Source organism: Trachymyrmex septentrionalis, unplaced genomic scaffold (assembly GCF_001594115.1).
Source record: "Trachymyrmex septentrionalis isolate Tsep2-gDNA-1 unplaced genomic scaffold, Tsep1.0 scaffold80, whole genome shotgun sequence".
Classification (NCBI taxonomy): domain Eukaryota; kingdom Metazoa; phylum Arthropoda; class Insecta; order Hymenoptera; family Formicidae; genus Trachymyrmex; species Trachymyrmex septentrionalis.
The window spans coordinates 854,802-877,407 of NW_017305988.1; the positions used below are offsets into that span (position 1 = coordinate 854,802).

At 31.0% G+C, this 22,606-nt stretch overlaps 1 long non-coding RNA gene across 1 annotated transcript in view; it reads left to right on the plus strand.

The window, feature by feature from the left end:
• The first annotated feature begins 4,552 nt into the window (after nucleotides 1-4,552).
• The window catches only part of LOC108754690, a 65,094-nt gene continuing 47,040 nt past the window's right edge, over nucleotides 4,553-22,606 (plus strand). The window contains exons 1-2 of the long non-coding RNA XR_001939728.1: nucleotides 4,553-4,777; nucleotides 13,620-13,663. This is a non-coding gene — a long non-coding RNA (uncharacterized LOC108754690). The remainder of the gene's footprint in view (nucleotides 4,778-13,619; nucleotides 13,664-22,606) is intronic.

Consider the following 22,606-nt stretch of genomic DNA (forward strand, 5'->3'; position numbering starts at 1 on the left):
TTGTTTGTTGTGATTGCTGCTAGTCTGTTGTACATCAACCAATTATATATAGTAACGGAAGCAAACTATATAAAGTCTAACCTATCTTTTGGGTAGATTTTAGACTCGGTTACATAGAAATTGTAGATGATGCGGAGTCTTAAGTCGTAGGAAACTGACCAAGCACAGTCAAATATAGGGAGGATACTTGACTAGAATAGACATGAGCTTCTTCTTATTTGCTAGCGATATTATTGATTATTTGTTACATTGATGAATTAATTTGCAATCGTAACAAATCAATCATTTTTTTAAACAAATATCACATTTGTTTTCCTTTGATTTGTTCCTATAACAAAATCATTCCTCTCAGTGCGTTTCATGTGTAATTTTTATCACCATTCAAAATATTTCCACATTAATATAGCAGTAGTTTTAACAGGAGTTATGCAATGCTTTATTAAAGAATAGTAAAACTTTTCTGATTAGAAATAATAAAGACTAATCATGTGTAAAATGATTTTGAATGTAAGAATCAAGAAATCTTATTACGCGCATCATTATCTATATAAGGTGTTAAAATAATATTCAGTATATATATATATATATATGGTAGATAGTACACATCATATTGAATAAAAAACCTTAGTGAATATAGATCGAAAGCTCAACTATTTCTGAGATATAAATATTTTTGTATGTTAACATCAATGAATGACTTGCTTGTTATATTTATTGAAGGTGTATCACATGTCTTTCTTCCATTTCCATACATACTTGACAGCTTCTTCTTACAGGATCTTACAGAGTTTTTTTGTAGAACGCAGTTTATAAACACTGAGGTAAACATCGCATGCGACACGTAAACGCCAGTAAGTCATTTATGATGTTAACATTCAAAAATGTTTATATCTCAGAAACGGTTGAGCTTTCGACCTATTCACTAAAGTTTCTTTATTTAGTACGATCTATAACACAGTATGTACTATCTATCATATAAATGCTGAATGATTTGTTTTAACAGTCTTATAGCTTTATTATTTTTATGTTATGACTTAATTATTGACGTGATCGATTTTCTGGTCAAAGATAAAACATTTCTGAACTACGAATAATTTTATTCAATTAAATTTAATTAAAAAAGTTCTTTACAGTTTTTTAAATTTAATTTAGGGGGGATTATTAGCGTCTCAGATTGATTGTATTGAAAATCCGAAGATTTCGGCGCACACAATCATATCTTAAATAAATTGATTTAACATTTATTATTTGAAACATCTAAATTTTGACTGTTCATTAGCGTTCTCTATCGTATTTATGTAAGATAGAAAATGTTTTATTTGAAAATATGAATGAAAGCAATTCAGCTTCATATTCGCTCTGCGAATATCATCGCGTATCTGTTACGTGTACATGAATTTGAATCTGTTTTATCAAATTAATAGAAAATTGACAAATCGTTATTTTAAGAATAAACAGACAACACATAAGTATATGTACTTTTGATAAAGGACCGTAAAAATTGTTTAAAATGTTGTCTTTTTAGATCTGTGCAAATATAAAGCATGTAATGACAGTTGTACATAATAGTCCTCTTACGAGGAGCTTCAAAATTTCAGAAATTGATGATTATAGCAGTAAGTTTGAATGCTTATACTTTCAGAAACAAAAGCAGTATTTTCGCGTAGCTGTGCGAAATTGGCCCGTAAACAAGTGAACTCGTGAAACTCATGATGTAAATGTGGTAAAAACGTGGCCAAGAGTAATATTTTCCTTCGTTTGCCGAAAAAAAACTTCGACTTATCCTCTGAACGAAATGGTATGTTCAATGAAATGAAAATATGATGTTAAATATTTAATTACGTTTTGTTGAATAAGAAACAAATCTTTCTATCTCTCAACTTGTATGTAAATATAGATTTTAAATTATTATTTTGCAAATTAGTGATGTAAAAATATTTTAGTGTATAAAATAAGATTGCTTAACTTTTTGAAATTTATAGGACGCGATGTCTGATAAGAAACATGTTATGAAAATAACTGCATTATTCTGAATATTTTGTTGTTTCTATGTTTGGAAAAAAATCCTTTTATGTATATTGTATGATATACGACATGAGTGAGAAAGGAAAATAGATTTTTAAAAAATTTATATTGTGTGCTTATTTGCTACGAGCAAATATTGAAGAAAATAATAATTTTAACTCTTTTTGCAATGTTTTACCAGCTATTATTGTTTTAATTTAATCGAGATACGAATTAAGATTTGGGAGGAACAAAATTAATAAAAATTTCTGATTGAATATCGCGATAAATAAAAAAAATAGAAAGAATAAGATAAAAATTGCTGAGAGAACATCACGAAATCAGTTAATAATTTGATTTAATAATATTACATTAGAGTAAGTAATCGTTACTATCTTGAACATAAAAAGTAATAATAAATAAAATTACTATCACAGTGTTTTATATTATATTACGTAAGATACATTATATATCATGTGGAGTAACACATACCGAACGTGCTGTATTATACAGCCATACACTGAAGTATCCATGTACCGTGAATATTGCCGTGATATAGCTGGCGCAATATGGACGAAAATATCTACGAAAGGCAAAGGTATATTTCTCCATTTTCCCTTTACCTTTCTCTCTGTTCTGTCTTGCTCGTTTCTATATTCCTCTATCTCGCCCGATGCGGCCACTCAGTCTTATTTGGAGAGACAGGTATTGCTTCCTATTTCCCAGAGGGACATTGAGTCAATTCTAGATCGGAGAACAGAGATCACGGAACGTGTAGAAGCAAATGTATGTCGGCCATTTTCGGGGTTGGTTTGGGGAGGTTGCCGGCAGGGATGCAGAGAGAAACGGATAAGAGGGGGAAGATGGGTGGAGTACCTTCGACGTATCCCAATTTCCACAAAGTACGAAATATGAAAGGTTCTCTCGGCAAATATCGCTGTCGCTCGAACGTGTTTCCTTCACGTCGCAGAAACGGAACTGTTCACAGGATGTTAATTAAATTTCTTACTGCTCCATAAAGTTTCGCTCGGAGCGGACAAATTTATTCTAGCGCGTTTCTCGATGCGCTTGGTCCCTGGTGATTTTTGTAATTTGTAAATTGGCGAGTGCGACGTAAAAGATGAGAATAGTTTGGGAGAGAGATAAAATAATCCTCTATAGATCTCCCAATTTCACAAAGTACAGAGAGAGAATTCCACCCGTACATAAATGATCGAATACATTTTTGCGAGTCGGACCTCGACCGTCGTCCTCAGTTATGACTATTTGCGACTTAAGAACTTTACTTTGTTCCAGCTCCAGTATTTTGGTAGCAATCGTGGCAGCTATCGTATTTTTATTACGCGAAGTTGGAAAGTACCGCGATTGAAGCATCTAGCGATCTTTTTGCCTATTCGCGGAAGAAAGAAAGAATTCTCTTCATATTTATGGCGACGTAAAGAAATGTGCAGTGATGGTATTTGTGCGACACGGCAATGAAATAACTGGCACAGAAAAACACGTGGCTTTAAACCTGCTATTAAAAAATTGCAATCAATTAATCTGCAAATTGAAAAAGTCGACACGGTTGCACCGCCGTTTTCTTATCTCGAGGTTAGCAGGTCATCGTGATCGTAAAAGCCACTCATAGACGTTTTTAACGGGAACACACGTAGTCGGTTGTACACAGAAACATGTGGCATTTATGGCATCAAAGCCTTACGGGGAATAGAGGCGGGGGTGGTAGTGGGGAGAAGGCGTAGCCAACCGAATTTAATTAAATTGTGTTTTGGATTCGATAAGAAATTACTTCATACGGCGCGGAGGCGCGAAGGCTACTGTATTTCGATTAGTAGAGCGTGCAAGTATCTATGATTACCAAACCATCAATATGTACGCGTGGCTGTTATCGCTCGGCCGGCCATTGAATATTATACCTTCGATTTGTCCTTCGTATTGTTTCCTTTCAAATATTTTGTTACTAAAAATATTAATTCAATAGTAAACAAATTTGATTGTACTGGAACTACGAGATCATATAATTATTGCAAATATTAATTATCTTTTTGTTATTATATATATATATATAAATAGTATATATACAATAATATAAAAAGATAAATTAATAGTTGCAATAATTAGTTGATTTATTTATACAAATTAATTTTATTGTCTACTAAAGTTATAAAAAAATGTATAAGAGTTAATTTAAAAATAGAATTAATTTAGTTATAATTATGAAACAATAATATAACTTGATTACTAGTTATATAATTATATTAATAGAATAATAAATACTGAATCTATGTTTATGTATGAATATATAAATCTATCAAGATAATATGTCGCACTGATTTATTAAGTAAAATATTTAACTCAATTTTAATAATATAATGAGTTATATTAATAGAGATTTTTTTCTGTCATTATAAAATAATGAGACCTTCGCTGTCTGCATAACAATTAATTGACACAACAGTTTCGATCTGTAAGGAGTATTTTTCGAGCAAGAAAATATGCTCCTATCGCCATCCGATAAGACGGCATAACAGTCCATAACTAGCTGCAATAAAGCTTACACTGAGAATAGCCGGCGTATCGTCATATAAGAACTGTTGGCCCGACACAATTTATTGCAGTGATGACTTAGACCACGACGATGGACATTGATATCGGATCAGATTCATCTGGATTTTGGTCTAATTTAATGACTTCTACTGTTTTTTGGCTGCACAAATTTATTCAATGATCACCATGACATCGGAAATTTGGCCTGTTCTCTCATCATCTCCGGGTAAGATTGCCAAAATATTGTATTTTCTTTATTAATTTCATCCAACGTGTAGAGATGAACATCTTTTTTTATTTTCTAATTTTGATCGAATCGATAAAAACATCGAGTAATACTACAATCACATGAGTTATTAAATAATACATAACTGACAAAGTGTGAGTTTGAGAGTATAAGGACTTTTGTAGAAAGATAAAGTTATATATTCTGCGAGGCACAGATGCAAGGCAAATAAAACTATAGCGAACAGCTGCAACATCCTTAATGGATCTTTCTTGGGATTTAATGTTTGAAAGATTAAATGTTAATATTCACTTACCCGTCCCGTGTAAGTTTTCTTCTTTGTAATTTTCTTCGCACGTTTGCGGTCGAGTGCAACTTTTGAAATAAAATAGAACTTGAGAAGCGAACCATTTCCAGATTTTCGCAAGATGACATTTCTTTAGCGTTTTTTCGCTCGTTTAAAAAAGGTGAGGATTTATTGACCTAACGGTATCAAGCGGCACAACAAAAAACATTTTTGAGAATACAGATATTTTTATATTATAGTATAGAAATTGTGTTAACTTCCTATTTCATTTTTTTTTTGTTGCGCCCACATCAGACAGGTATTCTTCTTTTGGAGAAAGGACTGCTCTCTTTTTTGTCCCATTTGCTTTAGCTACCGCATTCTTAAATGATTCAGGTTTATATTTTGTTCTACAGGGCAGTTGCTTTTTTTTCGTCAAACTGAAAAAAATATTAAACCAGAACTTCTTGGATTATAAATCTTTTCTTTTAAATCATACGTTGTGTAAATCTTCCTTCTTTTACCGTGCATTTTTTAACAAGACGAGAGAAGCAGAGTATATTTGCAAAGCTGAAAATAATGTAATAATATATAAATAAATAGTTGCTGTAATTAAAATAACTTATTCTGGAATTTATTAATTTGTTTTGACTATATTTTAACTTTGTTTTGGCTATATTTTAAATTATAATAACAGGTATGATACCTATTTGGCTTTTACTTAAAAGGCTTTAATATTATTCTTATCTTTGCTGGCCTGCAACACAGAAGGATGACAATATTTATGTATCTGAAATATCATATTTCTGAGACTATAAGATTTGATCCTACCCAGAATATCCCCGAGATATGCTCTGATCTTTATAGAAAATAGGGTCCCAGTAATTTGTCGTTGAAGCCATCTCTAGTATTGAAAGACGTCTGATTTTGACGTCCATACACATTTCCAATCACCTGACCGTAATAAGTTTTTTTAGAACCATCTCTACTACATACTGGAATAAGAAGAGATTCGCACAATTCTTAACAAGAAAGTTTGACGCACATAAATTTGAATTATTCACGTTTATGTTATATCCTATACAAAACTTTTTAATGAAAATATTTCCACTGTTAGTTATTTTAACAAAGCGTCTGAATTATTGACAAAATAATATAAATATGTAACTTTAATGTATATAATACAATTCTGAGATAAAACTAAATTCGAAACGACAATAAATAAGTTTTGTACAAAACCATGCAATTAGCCATAGAGAGAAATTGAAATGGATTACATAAAAAAATTAAATCGGTATTTTAAGAGAAACCACTGTACACATTTATTATTTCAAAATAAATCTTAATTTATTTGAAGATAATTCTTGATTCTCTCTTGTTTCAAATAAAATGCAAGCGAAGTGTTAGAATGTAAATCGAGTAAAAGGATGTGTGTGTGGCTTCTCCCGAAAATAAAATGGACCATGACGAATTTTACATTTTCTACTACAGTGGAGCGGAAAAATGCAGCAGGATCGATAGACTCGGTTAGCCTTCCATTCGGACGGCCGTGCATCTATATGTGTACACGCGTGTGTGTATTTTTGTCGCAATAGAGAGTCGAAAATGCCGGCAGTGGATTTCGAATTTGTCAACTTTGCATGCGCAATATTGCCGCGCGTTTTCCATATACGCCACTTGATTATGCCAATTTACTTTCATGCAGTTGTTGCATAGCCCCCGCAGTGGCCGTTGTCCGCGCGGAAGCGGAATATTATTTTGTGTTTCGGCTGTGACAGTGTATTGTATAAACAGCGGAGGTATGTACGACAGCAATGTCGGCGACGAAATTTCGGTGCTGACGTGCATGCGCGTTGGCCATGTATACCCAGGCCCAGTTCATAGCGCGCGCGCTGTGTGCGTTACGCGTTTCTGGTCTCTGGCAACGATCGTTTCTCTCGCACACCCAGAATTCGGCTGGAATGCGTGAAATGCTTTGAGAGAGAGAGAGAGAGAGAGAGAGAGAGAGAGAGAGAGAGAGAGAGAGAGAGAGTCTGACCACAGTCGTTATTCGATGTATGAAAAATGTTTCAAGGAATTATGCGAACCGTTCGTTGAAAGAAATAAAGAGGAAAGGGTAGAAAGAACGGAATAATGAAAGTTTAGCGTCCTGGTTTATTACATTGCCCAATTTATTTACTATGGTACCTGTTGGCCGATAATATTTTCACGCTGTTTGTTAAGACGCGGAAATAATGGAGGTGTTAAGGGAAGGCTTCACAAAGGAAGGATGTGATTATCATTAACGAGCGGAGAGCATAGGTTTTGGCATTTAGCTTACGTGAACTCGTCGATGCTTCGTGAAGTCGCTAAAACTAGGTCAAATCAATTGCACAATATCGATTTTCACTAACACTTTTCTTCGTTAAATGTGTTTCTCCGTTCCCTCCCACTTCGTGCGGTGTTTGCAGAGACTTTTTCGCTCATCTTCCCTCATTCAACAATCTCGATTTTATAAGGCCAATTTGATTTTTATCGTTACATTTTTAACGACAAATAATCATATTCCCTTACTTCAAAAGTGACATAACTCTAAAATTAAATTAAATTTTTCAGTAGAAGAAAAATTATTTTTCAATTTAACCGAAAATTATTGACTAATCAAATAATATTGACAAAAAGAATATACTTTTCGAAACATAATCAATAATGTTATTTTTGTTTCACAATTTTTAAAGAATTACTTTTTTTTAGTTGCGACAATTTTGATATCTTATAAAATTATAAGAGGTCTGGAATAATTGACCAGCTAAAATGACTAAATTCAAAATAAAACAATTTTTTCTTCAAACACCAATTAGGTACACTGGAAAAAAATTTGTTGAATTAACCAAATCTGCAAACAACTAAATGTGTTTAGTTAGTTGGACAAATTTTTTTTCTCAGTGTACCAAAACTGTCTTAACCCTAATATTCTCTGTAGAAAAGTCTCTTTTTTATTTACAAAAACAATGTATTATTTTTGTAGAAAGTATTGTAATCTCTTGTAATTATATCTCGTTGACATTTCAAAACGACACAAACGAATAGACTGTAAAGATAAGTTAGCTTGCTTTTGATGATTGATAGAGTATCTTTTTTTATATTTACATAACTCGAATAATAATTCAAAAATCACATTTTTTAGTTGTATTATTATACTTAAATAAAGGAACAATAAGTTTCTTTTTATTGGATACGTCGAAAATACGAGAAAATGCAGGCTTTGTTGTCTTTTCATGTAAATACATGAACTTGTTTAATACAGTTCGATAAAATACATTCCGGATGGGATGCTAATGAAACCTTTGCGTGGCAATAATTTTTCATTTTAAGATAAGAATCATCCACATGCTGGCATTGCACGCGTCTTGCGTCTTATGGTTCGCGTCTCTTTCCTTCTCATGTACACGAACCTGCGTTCACAGGAACTTATTATCCATTCGCAGCTTGCAATTCCATATCTTCATAATCGTAGATCATGCATAGCTTAAATAATTATCTATCTTGTATCTCTATGCAATAAAAGAAACTTTGATGCGAATGCTAGAGCATTATACGCGATAAAATATCGCATAATGTCTTAATGTTCGCATAATATTGTACATTATGTGCGGAGAATTTATAGATATTATAACATACGCAGGCGATTGAATTACGTTACGATATTACTAGATACGTTACGTCGACATCAAAAAGCAGTATTGATAAGTATTCAGATAGTAGACACAAAATATGTATATTTTAAATATCCGTAATGTGGGGGAAAGTAAAATATAATTATTTGATTAGCACTAAAATCACAATTAATTTAATATGTCATCAAGCGAACATATATTATATTATGTAAACGATTGATAAAAAAAACTGAGTTGCACTATAAAATTTTTATTTCAAACGGAATGTTTTATTGTGTTTGATCTGATTCGTTTATATGCATGAAGCTTCTAATATTGAAGGATACGGTAAATAAATGTGCAATATTTGTACGTTCGGTCCGTGCTTCTCGAAGGAGACGCCAAATAAATTGAAAAGACGCGATACAGTAACATTCAGAAATGAAACAGGGGACATGGCGGCGTCTGTTGCATTCAGCCATGGCTGCTCGAACGCCTTTTCCATACTTTCGACTGGGTTATGCTCTCGATTTCCTTTCCACCGCCTCGCTCACGTCTACTACTTTGTTTTCTTGACGCGCGATACCTACCTCTAAGGCGGGATGCAGGTGAAACGAGTGAGTGGGGATGGAAAGCGATTGAGTTGCCTTGATGGGTGCATCTCGACATAGTACACGACCGAAGGTAGAGAGTATGGAGAGCATGGAGCATCGTAGCTCGACCTGTAAACACTGAAGAACCATTCCTATGTATCTGGTGTGTCTTAAAAATCGTATTTCTTTATTTAACCTTTAAGCGATATCACTATGAAGAATATATTGGAAATTTTTTTTATGAATTTTAAGTAGTAAAAAGCTAAAATTATCCATATGATATAACGTAGAAGGAAATACCGAAGGAATTAATTTATTTTGCAAAGTTAACAAGGTTGTATCATCTCGAGGAAACTGATAAATTGTTGTGTTGAGTTGTAATTTTTTTATAAATCAGGATTTTGGAATCCTGATTTATAAAAAAATTGAAATAAACCTGTAACTTTAGTTTTTTTTCTAGTCTCAGCTTCAAATATTTTATTCGGTTCTATGCTCCGAGAATCTTTCTTTCGAAGACACCATGTGTATCTTGTTTTGTTGAATACATGAAAAACCGAAACTTCTCTCGTAAAGCCACGACGAGGTACATCTAGCCTGACTCACGTTGCTGTACATGTATCTGAAAGTAAAGCAGACACTTGTAGATGAATGTGTGATGTACTCTTGCCCGCGGCGGTTTTATATACACTGCGGAGTTATGCAAAGTATCAGTCATGTAAAGTCATGTTAAGGATTCGAAATACTTTTGTATATTCGAGATTATTTCGAAATATATTTTTGAAAAATATTATGTCCTGAGAAAGTATAACATTGTTAGAATCAAATTGAATTCTAAGAACATTTTTCATCATTAAAAATTTAAATTAAATTTTTCTCTTTTATATTTCTAATTTCTTATACAAAACTGTTTATTTGCAACAGCATTAACTTTTTATAATTTTAATCGCAAATAACAATTCTCTGGGTGGAGTGAAATAAAATTCAAAATAATGCATTGTATTTAAAGTGGTTGGTCTTTCCCTGGTAGTACATTTGTTTTTTTCTTGGTCATACATACATCTTGCATTTAGAGTTTTGCGTATTCACGCGTACTCTTCATGAACGTGAAAGTTGTCCACTTAGATGCAGTCGCACTATAACATTACTATTCGGCCTTCTCACGCCGCGTCTCTTCGGGAAAACTCCTTAAGCAGTAAAGTGACGCATGCACTTTCGTAGGGATATAAAGCGAAACGTGTCGGTAAAAGAATTGCCGGTATGTGTTACTACGCCGATACGACTGGACTGTAAAGCTAAATATGTCAAGTGGTATATCAAAGTGGCGTATGTTTATGAGAAAACTAAGTATCCATCAGACTACGTTGGGAAAAAAAGTATTACGAGTGGTTTTTGATCTCACAATTTTAACAAAGATTAGCGTAGAACAATATTATTGTTTTCCCATGCAGGCAACAATTACATAAGAAAAAGATTATTTTCATGTAACGCGCATTTGTACAATTGGTTATTACAATAAATATGTAGGAAATAAAATAATTTAAAACAAGATTTAACTAGATTCACGTAGTTCCAGCATAGATTTTCTAACATAGAAACGTCGCATCATACAAGAACTGCCAAAAGTTTCTGAATATATAATTTTATAATAATTTTTTTGTCAAATTTTTTTATAGATATTATAAATTAATAAAATTTTTATTATAATCAACTTAAGAACGTGATATTTTACTAGATTATATATTTATTTGTATATTAGATCTTGTATATTAGATTTTTATCTTTTAAAGATTTTTTTATCTGAGCGATACTTCAAAATTATTCATTGGCCAAAAACATTTGGCAGCCATTGTTTGTTAATAAAATTTTAATAAATGTACATATATATGCAACGTAGTTGAATATAAATAAGGACTAAAATTTTGAAACATACATACTATGTACATATTGTTTTAAGTATCTACAATTTCTTAAGATTCCGTTTTTTAAAGTACTTTGTAATCTCAAATATACTAAAAAAATAAAAATTTGAAACTGTTAGAATATAACAAAATCGTCATTGAATTATCGAAACTAATTTGATACAGATTTATAGGACAGCCTCTATGTGTGCAAACCACAAACGGTAGACAATGTGTTTGTCCGCACTAGTCGTAAATTATCAGTGCTCGGTGATAACAAATGCAATCACATGATTGTGCTCTTGATCCAATTGTTTTTATAGGTTGACTCTTATCATCAAGAGCCAACGATAATTGAATAGCAGCGCCACTAAAAAAGTCCAACTTAAATACTGCAAAAGCTTATGTGAAACAATTTTCCATTGAAGCATATTTCTATTGAAGACAGATAGAAGATATTCTCAAAAAATTAAATGAAGGAAATGAGAGAGAGAGAGAGAGAGAGAGAGAGAGTGTGTGTGTGTTTGTGTGTGTAAAGTGTAAAAAAGTAAATTTAATTTATAAATGTATGTTACTGCAAATATTTATTTACAATTTGAAAAATATTTTAAAGGAAGGGTTTAAGAAGCTATTAGAACGCAAATATGAAATGTTCTTGTACTGAAATGCAAATTATTCAAATCTTTAACAATTTCTTTTTATATTTAATAATAATTATTACGATTTTACATGTAAGATTAAGGTAGGAATATAACAAAGTATGGCGAATTGATAGCTTGTACAATAAATTACAAGTGTCCTACACAATATGAACTTTCAGCGGCTACAATTGAAAATTATGAGACGTGATTGTAAATGCAAAAATACAAGCATAGAAAGCAAAACCCATGATATAAAGCGAAAAGGATAAACGTGAATGCGTACACGTGCCTAATCTGACGATCAAATCGCTTCAGTTATCCGGTACGAAGAAATTAATGACACAAAACCAGTTCAATCTCAGTTCTTATTACCACGGATTCTCATTTGTTCATTTTGCTTCGTGCTGCAGAATTTCTAGGACAAGTTTCCACTCCTCTCACGAATTGTTCTCCATTGGTTTATGTTTACTGTAGCAAAATAAAGTATGAATATTGATCAGCAATATGAAAGCAATGTATCTTTATGATGGTAAAGAAAATATTGATAATATTGATATGTTTAAAACAATTGATATTTATAAAAGAAAGCATTTTGTCAAGTTTTATAAAGAATATTTTATTAGTTATTATATCAAAGTATAGTTATTATATTAAAATCTCTTAAGAATTATCGCTTTCAAGTTTTGAAAATTATTAAAACAAGAAGCTGTAGCACAGGAAAAGCGCAATTTTAATTAAAAGTGAGAATACAACGAACTACTCATGTCCACCAAAGCCTAACGCGTGCCTCATACAAATTGCCTTATTGTTTGTACGTGAGCGCACATTGTATTCGTGAGCAATGTCGTGTAACGGTGCCAGCTCTGCCATTGCCCTTTTCAACGAACTGAGACGTTTCACTTTTTTTCAACTTGACGACTATCATTTGACTATCGTTAAAATTACTCTCCGTTCATTAAAAACTCTCGTAATTACATTGAATTATGACGACGTACGATGATGACTTACGATAGCTACAATTACACGCAGCGTAAATAATTTCGTGAAGTGTGACTGTATAAGATTGCATGGTATTGTATAAGAGCAACACACAGACTGTAATCTACTTCGCGAACTGGAAATAGCTTCGTTAATGCAGTTTTTGACCACAAGTAGTGCCCCGCCTTGACCGTGGCTTAAGAATGTTGCTCGATTACAATGCATCGCGGCTGGGCTCCAGGTAATCGAACGAAAAACATGATTCGCGGGAACAGCAGTAGGCCGCTGATCACGATCACTTTGTAGTCGAGTGGGGGCGAGTGTGACACTAAACAGGTAGGATGATCATGTAAAACCCCGTGAAACTTACTGGCAAGCTGAAACGTGTCTAACTTCTGCATTTGTATCAGGCTTGAACACGCGTGCTTTGGCTGATAAAAATCTGCAATTGTGATAACTCATTGTGATACGTAATGATCTTTGTTCTTCATACATATTATAGTAATTAAGTGCGGTATAGTGAGCTTAAAAAATGTACGAAGTTAATGTAAGTTCTCTCGCTTTTTGTTTGAGACTTAAATATATACATATATATATATATAATATTTCAAATATTATATTAAAATTTTTGTAATGTTTAATATAAATAATATAATAAATTGCGATAAAAAAACTATATTATATATAATTATCATATATTTTTTAAACATAGGTAGTAAGTTGTATATAATATTTCGCCAAATCCAAAATCCAAAATATTATATTTGCATAAAATTGATATTTTCATAATGTTTTTTTCTAATTGTTACAGATGTGGGGAATATAACAGCAACTTGACGACTTAGCATCTTATGGGTAAGTTGAAATCTTTTCTTTTATGGGGAAAGACAAAGACAAAGAAAGAATCGAAATTATCGTTTTAACAATCAGTTCATTCTTCAACAAAAAGTTATTGAATCGTTAAATTAATATCTATTTATTACATGCTATTTATTAAGTTAGAATATAAAAATGTTCTTAGAGTTATAAAATATTTAACTATTGATTTATGACACTGCATGTAACAATATGTTCTTAATATTGTAATTATTACCGAAAAAGTTATATGTATGGTTGTATAGTTTTCTATTTATCTACAATTTTCTATTTTTTATTTTGTCATTTAATATAATAGAACTGGGCTGTCGCATGGGAATTCTGAGTGTTCATATATATCTTATTTTTTGGAGTCTCGGTAGAATTCTCGGTGTAATCTGATGGTTTATGCCAATCCGATGCTAGACCGGATAAACATAAAACATGAGACGGAGAATGGAAAAGCATATAACAAAGAAACGTTCTAGCAATACTAAGAAGCTAGGGACTAACTCGCAGATCCATGTCGCTACGTTTAGTAGGTATACGTACGCAACAAAGCTTTCACCTTTCCCTTCACGATTCGCCATTGCTCGACGCGATATTTTATTGCGATGTGCAAAACCTTAAGTCCGCTATTTCTGAAAGTAATATTAGAAATTATTGTATTAAATTTTTACAATGTTTTCTAATTTTTAAAAACTCGATGTTATATATTGTTTTCACGAATACTAATAATAAAAATGTACAATATATATATTTGTAAAAGACAAATAAATTTTAGGGGTAAATAATTTATAATACGAGAGACTAACGTTCTCACAGTTAAAATGATCGAATAATAATAAAAAATGAAAAAAGGAAGCTAAAAGCTATGCAAAAAGAAACTCAATGTAACAAGAAAGATCAATTTTTATGACTATAACGAAACTGGATATTAACCATGAGACCTTCGGCTCGTTCTGAAAGGATCTCGCAATTCAGAATAAGACATATACCTTTAAGATAGATAGGTCAAGGAGTTGAAAGGAGGAGGAAGGAAGTAGGGAGTTAATGTTTGTCTCTATGTGTGTGTATGTAGATCGCTGTCAGTAACATCGAAGAGAATGGAGTATATTGCTATACGCAGCATTTTCTTGAAAATATCTTTCTGAAGATAGCTCTATAAAAATTATTTTACGAGGTAGAAATAATTGTCCTCCGCGATAAATCTTTGATAAAAATAAAGAACGGCAAAAAGAGATTTGAGAGAGAAATGAAAAAAATTCAATATAATAAATTCCGTCGTGTGTGTGAAGAAAATTCATCACACTAAGCTACATTTCATCCGAATTGAAACCAGAAAAAAATTGAAAAATTGAAATTAGTTTGCTTCGCTTATGCAAGATTCAGAAAAGAATTACTTCAGAAACTTCTGTTTAATTAAACTGAAAGAATGAGAACAGTAATTCTGTTTTAATCCCTAATGTAAAAGATATTCTTGCTTGAAATTGGATTGAACTGGAGAATTCTAATTACTGACTTACTTGAGATATATATATATATATAATACTTGCAAATAGGATATTTATTTCAAAATACTTCATTATTTCAGATTAATTCAAGACTAACTAATAATTTAAAACCCGTATAATGGAAACAATAAGTTATAGTTTTCCTTAAATGTAGCTATGTTAAACAGATATACACACATACAGTTATATGTATGCAATAAATTTAAACTGATTTGAACAAATATGAAAACTGATAAGAACGAAGGTAGCTGGTGTTATATAAAAACGTAAATTTAGCTGATGTTATCAGAGATAATTATAGAAACTGAATAGCGTTAAATTATACGTAGTATTTAATGCCAAGTGCAGTTCATGTGCATTAAAGTCTCTCTTTTCAAAAGAGTTATTTCAACATTATCAGAAAATCGTGTCTGATTTCCAATACAAAATGTCATGGCGGCTGTGTTCGTCACAGTGTTGAGATTGTACCACCGGCATTTCCCCCGATCTGGGAAACCTCGTTGGGCTGGGTCCTCCGAAACGTTGACGTGCTGTACATGTCGGTACAGTGGGGTTTCGCATTGATCGGCAGGCACTAAGAGAGCTTCGCTCTGATTGGTCAGACTCCACCACATTCCTGCATTCAGTATACGAGCAACAAGGATACATCCATGTTCGTTGGTTAAAGAAAGATGAACTGTGTATTGTACGAGAGAGAAAGAGAGGTGACTGTCGATTTATAAGATTGAAAGAAGATAAGAGATTGAAGAGAGAAAGTCTGTGATGCACATGAATAAGAGTGAAAGAGAGAGGGACAGAGGAAAGAGGAGAGGAAGAAGAAAAAAATCGTAAAGAAGGAAAATAAAAAATTGGAAACAGAACTATCGATCTTAGAATATAAAAGGCTAGTAAATAATAATCATATTATATTAGAAACATATATTATTATGATACAAAATTCAACAATGTTATAAGTATGTAAATCTTTAAAATTGTAATTTATTCTAAGTTGTTAATTTTTTTCAAAGCGCTTTAACTGCTTTTATTTGTAAAATAATATCTTTGGCAAAAGTTTATATTTAAATTCTATTCTTGAAAGAAGAGCCTTCTTCTATTCTTTTCTTCAACTAGATTATAGTCTTCATCTTCCGTCTTTCTCATTTTAACTAGATGTTTGTGTTTCTCCCAATCTTTATTAATTTTTTTTTTTATTATCTTATGCTGTACATGTATATTGACCTTATGGTCAAGATTTTATAGAAAACAGTGTGCAAATGTCATGATAGGCTTTGTGCTATTAAAGAAGGCATTAATTTCAGAGAATGAATTGACTAATTAATTGGTACTTACATCAGCAACTCTCTTTCTTTTTGCCTTCTCTCGTTGGAACATTCTATTTTTTTTCCATTTTTATTGCTTCAGTGGAATTCAATATCGATTGCACTTTAATATCAGCTATGTTCTTCAAGTTGCAGAATATATTATAATATATTTATGTATTAGTTATATGGTAATTGAACATTTCATTGTATTAGCAGGATGGTACTTTTGTGTATTTAAAAATTACCTTGTCCGATCAGTTATGCAAATGTCCGAGACGCAAATATCCGAGATAGGAATTTGATGAAGATACAAAGTGAATGAGATGTCTAAATTGTGCAATTATAGATTTACAGTATCGCTTCTTAAAACTTTCTATATTATTAATGAAGAAATAAAGATAGATTTTTATTTCTTTATCTTTTAGTTTAGTATCATCTCATATTATATCTTTTTTAAATCATACGTAACTAAAACATTATGTTAGAAGATATTATAATAATAAAGCTTTATTGTTATCTAAAAAAAATCTTTATATCAAAGTATTTTACGTTTTGTCTAAAGTCTTTTATTGATTAGACAGCAACCAACGTGAAACCCCTCGATGCATATGGCGCCATCTTTGGAGAAAATCTATAGTCAAGTTTCGACTAAGTCTCCCCTCTTTCTCTTTAACCCTCTACCCCTTTCAGAACTGTATGTGAGAAACAGTGGATGGAATGTGGCGAAAGAGGCAGGGGAAAATCAGGGTGAAGTGGGTTGAGACCAGGCGAGACGGGTCAACCAGTCCAGACCAGTCGGTCGCGCCCCAACAACCCTGTCCGACCCCTGGAAACCGGACGAATAAGAGGGGGGGAAGACTAGTATCGATCCAAACGCTCATGTTACACGATTCGTAATCATTTTGAATTGCACGCCCGGGCTCTCGTTTTAGATAGCCGCGGACCGCTGTCTTGTCTGAATATATTTTAGTTAACTTGAGATTGTTTGGAAGTAGCATGAAATATTATATGTAGATATATATATATATATATATATGTACATAAAATCTGCATATTAATCTCTTCTTTCTCGATCTAGATTTGTGTTATTTACATATCAAATAAGAAATATGAAATTTAGCTTCTTTGTTAATTAAATAAATTGATGAAAAATCTATCCTAACATAATTATATTAATTTAATATTTTATATAGATATTTTATACGGTTTCTGTTTTATCAAATACTATATCTTAATAAAAATTTTTTCATATAAGAATATATATAAATATATGTAAACATATACATAATTATGTACGAAATATGTCCACATATATGTCCATATATTCTTTTTTTATAAAATTATTGTTTAATCAGAAAAATAATAAGCAGAAAACACAATAATTTTTGCATTAATATATTCAATATATGTTTTGATATGAAAAATTTTGTATCGAAATTTAATTCCGTAACGAAACTCTACATTAATAATTTCAATCTCATTTATATATTTAATTTTAAATATAAAATACAAATTACTAAATTATGAAAACATTATGAAAAAAAATCTAACGTCCGTTCGTGAATTTCTTAGAAACACTTAACGTCGGAAACTTTGCAAACGCTATAAATCTATAAGTGCCCTTGAACTTAAACTTCGCCAATGTACTATAACATACGAGAATACATTTCTACGTCAATATATACAACAGACTGACATATCTCACACTCAAAATCGATTCGTGCCACGAATTCTCGAGGACTTTTTCGCGTATCGTGTAACATGGATATAAGTAAAAGCTTGGGCAACTGGCAACTAGATGGCGGCACAAATCAGTCGCTGCCATGGAGCCTGAGTGGTCCAACCAAAGCTCGAATCACGTTCTCGTAATCGAGGACATGGCGGCAGTATGGCGGCAGAATGTACGTCGTTGGTACTTCAAGCACGATTTTTTCGTAACACTCTGCCTGAGAGTTTTTTTTCACATATTTCACTCAGTCCTAATCTATCTATAAGTCGCATGAAAATAAGACCAATTTTCACTTGTTCGATATTTCTTATTATAATTTTAGATTTTCTTATTATAATTTTAGCTTCGATTTATTTATTAGTTTTTGTTTAAGTTTGCTCCACGAGAAACTACATTTAATGTCTATTGAGATTGATTTATACTACACACAAATAAACTAATCGAATCTGTGATATATGTTGATAAAGTTTCGTTTTTAAATTAATTTTTGTTCAGTATACACATTATCATAAATCTAATAAAAATATTTACATAAAAAATATAAAATATAAACCATTCTAACACTAATAATTGTTGACCTGCGATTATCATGTATTCAACTTGAAATAATATAAATGTACGTGATCTTTATTTTTTCAAATTGTTTTACTTATCGAACAAGAAATTAAAATCCTAAACTTAAAATAATAATTTAATAATAAACGATTTTTTAAATACTTTTCAAAATGTGCACATGCATCAGTATATCAAAATGGTAAAGATTTCTTATCGTTATAAAAAAAACTGTGTGGGTCGAATTCTTTTTGGTACAGTGCTACAATGTGATATATCTTCTTATATTTTATATCTCATTAAAGATGCAGTTTGTAAAATAAAAGAAAAAAGTGAATGTCATGCATAGTTTTTAAGTGTCTGATGGTACGTATTCATGAAGTATTCACAAAGTCACTTCGCACATATAAAATGTTTGAGCATAATTTTAGGAAAAATAATGTGAAAAGTAACAACGAACGGTAACAATCTTTATAAAACAGTTATCTCTTATTTAATTAATTGAAATCATTAATGACTAAGGTACAAAGTACTAAAATTATATTTATTTCAAGCTAAACAATGATTTTTGTAGATAAACTTTGTGTAATGCTATGAGCAGAATTAGAAAAATTAAATTTATTGATAATTAAAAATTACTTGCCCTCGAGATATTCCTGTACTTCATCCTTAATTTAAGTTGTTATTTGTTTTCATTTTTTATTATTGGAGTGTTATCTATTTCTTCCCTCTATAGTAATCGTAGAAAATGGATTTTTAGATAGAAAAAAAATAATGAATATATTTTATAAATTTGACTATACTGACAAAATAATGAATTTGTAACATTTTTTATTATTTATAGTTACAAAGATTAATGTAAATAAAAGAATTTGAGCATTAAAGTAATATTATTATTGTAAACACTGCTATATTTTTCTTGCATTTAACATAGCATAGCCTAATCGGCATAAAAAAGGAAAGAAATACAATGAATTCACTGCGTTATGGAGTGATAAAAGATATAAAATTCACATAAATTAAGTAAAAGGAAACAATGTATATCGTTGCAAATGCGAAATTACTCCATTCCAACGTGATATTATCATCGAGGCTATGTACTAATTAGCTTTCATTATTTATGCACTGACAGTTAAGTACGCGAGGCGTTATAAACGAGTACAATGTTCTTCCCATATTAAAGTATATTATTAATTTTATAATATTTATAAATAGAGCTTCAATTAAGACAATGCGTAACTTAAACTCGCTTGATTTTACTATGAAATAAGTTTTTTATTTCATATTGTATTAAAGATTTTAATAAAAATTAGTAATATAAAAATTATTTTATTTAAAAAATTTGAGCGTGTTACATTATTTACTTACATTTATTTATCTATTGCATTAATTGTTAATTATAATATCAATTTTCGTCATAATACTTATCATGTAGATATGAATGTTTCGTAATTTGAAAGTTGCAATTAGACTTTTTATGTGATAGTCTTTAAAAAAGTTTAAGTAAAGAGAGATCTCAGAGACAAGCGAGGAGCACAAAAGAAATTCTAAGAAAAGCAGAAAAGTTAATAACTTGATTCGGCAGTCGTTGATGTAAGCAATTACACGCGATTAGGAATAACGGTCTGAGAAAAATTTTTCATTCGGCAGAATAATCTTCACAGCTGCGCCCGGCATGAGCTACGCACAACACGTATTCATCCGTTTGAAGAATCGAATTTTAGACTTTACTTCAAAATGTGTAAAGTTTCTCACGCGATTGCCTGCCTTATTCTTTCCGTTCTCTTACGAAAAAATTGACAGCAATGAAATAAACCTTACGAATTTAGAATCATTTAAATTTCTAATATCGTTTTGAAATCTATCGAAAGTGCTGGATTTTCTCGCGAGGAATAACAAATAATCTGGTTATGAATGTCACATCGTTTCGAAAACCTGCCGTCGGGCAACGAAACTCTACGTTGAAAATGATCACTAATCTCCATTGCTTTTTTGTGTAATAAAATACTATTTATTATATTTATTTCTTTTTGAAAAATTATGAATGAAAATAATCGCGATAAACAATTAGATTTGATTAAATTTAAATATCGTTATTTTTATTATTAAGCAAATAAAAAATATATCTATTTTATTATAAAAATTATAAATAAGCTATATATAATAAAAAATGTTTTTATTTTTTTTTAATAAGCTTAGCGTAAAGAAAATTATAAAATATTTTATTGTACCAGAGTTGAGAATTCACATAAATGAAAAAAATTATACTCGTATTATATGCAATTTTTATTCTTTGCTTATTTAATGCTTTATTAATTCTAATAATCTTTAAAATTTCACCAATTTCTATATTATATCTTATTGAGTTTATACACTTTTTTTTGTAGTTTGTATTTACTTGTTTTTTTATTAAAAAATTAAATTAATAATTCGTAATATTGAAAAACTGTACAAGAGTTTACGTTATTTACGTTCTTAGCACTATTGTTTTAAAAAGGGCTATGGCATAGCGTGTGCGTTAAGCTAGAACAATATTGTTAACACCTGCTGCCATTTCATCACTCGGGTTCATATCACAGTTGCTAGCGAATAAATTGAAATGTTTTACAATGGCACGACTAAGTTAGAGTGCTACAAATTAGAGCGTGAAATTCGGGATTTTTTTTTATTCTTGAGACAGCCGGCAATGTTATAGCAAAGCTCCTACGGCGTTAAGAACAGCGTTCTTAACGATTTTGTTGTTTTATTTGTGTTTTAATACTACCGCGCGGAACTTCGTTTTATTGCTAACTTGATATATTTTTAGCTTGAACATGCAGATGGTATTACGAATGTTTTGAGATGCCGACGGAACGACGAAGAAGATACAAGAGCGAATAGATTTAAAATGTGTATTTGCTCGTTTTAAACACTTTTAGGATTAAAGAGTTACTAAATACATGTGGAATACATATATTATTGTTAAATTTTAATATCCTAAAATAAAAATAAATTTTTATATTTTATATAATATTATAAATTATTTTCTTATCATTGATTATTAAATTACAAATTTTGAATACTTATTAATATATACTTAAACATTACTTATATAATTATTTAATTATATTCTAAAAAAGGATTCCCTTGCAGAAATATTCGTTAGACAGTTTTATCTTAGACACATTTTTTTACGAAATATTTTATACTAAAATGTTTTTAGATATTTTCATGTTTTTTTTTACTGTTTATGTAAACATTAAATTAAATTGAAAGTTTTTTTTTGCAACTACTTACTAAGTAATTTGGAGAAGAAAAGATGCATTTCTTTTGTGCAAACGCTCCAAGTCGGAGAATTCAGCAAGCACAGATAATTTTACGCTTCCTTTTAAAACGACAGATGGGGATGGCAATAAGAGAGCAGCTGCAAAATTATTCTCTGTAATATTTCTGTAGATCAGTTGGAAATCTCGTGTAGCAGCCGCTTCGTTCTTACCTTCGTTCTTTGCAATCTGTTTGCGCGCGCCCCTTTATGACGCAACGTTGAAGAAATATTGTTCCAGGCATACGCGAACGCGGAGCTCCCAAATTTAAGGTTACTACTAACAATATCTTCTTTTTTCCGAGAAAATGTAATACGCACTGTTTGCTTTAAAAGGGGTACGCATAAAATTTCCTTTATGAAAGGATGAAAAGTTGCTCATAAATAATAAATATATTATCAATATTAGAGATAAAAACTTTTCTTTCTAAGATTTATTCGATACGGGATAATATCCCATGTTGATGATGCGCTAAAATACGTGGCTGTTATTTGTTATTAAATAAAGCAGGATATGCTTTTGTTGAATACTTTAGTGTTTATTAT